The sequence below is a fragment of the Bison bison genome, unplaced genomic scaffold (assembly GCF_000754665.1).
Source record: "Bison bison bison isolate TAMUID 2011002044 unplaced genomic scaffold, Bison_UMD1.0 scf7180017864213, whole genome shotgun sequence".
NCBI lineage: Eukaryota > Metazoa > Chordata > Mammalia > Artiodactyla > Bovidae > Bison > Bison bison.
Genome location: NW_011494785.1, coordinates 10,761,856 through 10,763,456, shown reverse-complemented (window position 1 = coordinate 10,763,456; position 1,601 = coordinate 10,761,856).

Genomic DNA, 1,601 nt, shown 5'->3' with positions numbered 1-1,601 from the left:
GCTGCAGTCACCATCTGCAGTGATTTTGGAGCCCCCAAAATAAAGTCTCTCACTGTTTCCACTGTTTCCTCATCTATTTGCCATGACATGATGGGACCAGATGCCATGATCTTAGTTTTCTGAATGTTGAGTTTTAAACCAACTTTTTCACTCACAGAACTACTTGGTACTAAAACAGTACCTCCTGGCCTGGAGTAAGCACTGTCTGTATTTATGTGAAACTGTTTTTTTAAATAAATGGTGTAGGTAAAATGAGTGGAAGTTTGATAACCTGCTATGCCCGTGGGTGTGTTTCCTGAAGCTGGGTGACAAGGAGGCCTGAGAGGTGACGGGCACCTGCAGTTTAGGAACTCACCAGCAGGGGGTGCCATGCAACCAAATAGTTCCCAGCGGTCGGATTATTAATAGATTTTCCTTGTAATTTTAATTATGATTAAATATATTATTATTAATATTTACTTTGCCTTTGGAGGTGCTGCTCCTCCGAAGCGCCCGAGCTGCCCCTGCTCCCTCTCCAACACTCCTTGCTCACCCACTCCTCACTTGTGCCCGCTTCGGGCACTTGATCCCCAGATACATGAGATAAATCTAAAGAGTTTGGATTCCACTTGCTCTTACCAGTGCCCACTGGCCACCTTCTTAGGGGCTCAGATGACCCCACAGAATGCTTTGAGTGTATCCTATTACCCCTCAACGTGCAGATGAGAACTGGGGCTCAGAGACATTAAATGAGGTGCTCGAGACCACATCACTCATGTGCAGTCAGGTCCAACCTAGACATGCTGGCTCTCAACCTTATTTTCATCTGTTTTCAGAGGAAAATACAGAGGGTTTTAGAACTGGGATGCAGCGTCAAGTTCACATTCTACACTTTCCAGACGGTTGCTTAGTGTCTCAGCCAGCCCCTGGGGGACCCACGACCTCTGCTTGGGGACATCTCTGCCCGACTTCCTCCTACTTAGCTTTCAGGTCTCAGCTTAGATGCTGCGGGGAGCTAACCAGAACTGCGGAGCTGCTACAAAGAGTATTTAGAAGCTGAAAACGTGAGAGAGTCAGCAGAGACAGTAAGAAAGCGTGGAGCTGTCTTATCTGACTGAAAGCAGCAACTGTTGGGAAGTGGGCCTTCCCAGGCAGCACTAGCGGTAAAGAACTTGCCTGCCAGTGTAGGAGACGCAAGAGATGCAGGTCCAGCCCCTAGTTCGGGAAGATCCCCTGGAGGAGGAACTGGCAACCCACTCCAGTGCTCTTGCCTGGAGAATCCCGTGGACAAGCACCAGCACCAAGCCCCTAACTGACCATTTATTGGGTTACCTACTTCTTTAGCCTCCATATGCGTATGAATAAACCCGTTTCTCCTGTTAATATGTCTCTTTTCAGTTTAATTCGCTTGTGCCCACAAACTGAACCGAAGCGGGTAGAGGAGAATCTTTCCCTCTCTTGTAATGCCATCCACCCCAGGGCGTCTTCTCCCTGGCTCTCAGAGCTGATCTTTACCCCAGCTGTGTCTCCTCACCCTTCTTTTCTCTGAGAATCCCACCAGAGTTGGGTGATTATTGCTAGAAGCAATGATGTCATGTTGACAGTTCTCAGACACTGTCTTC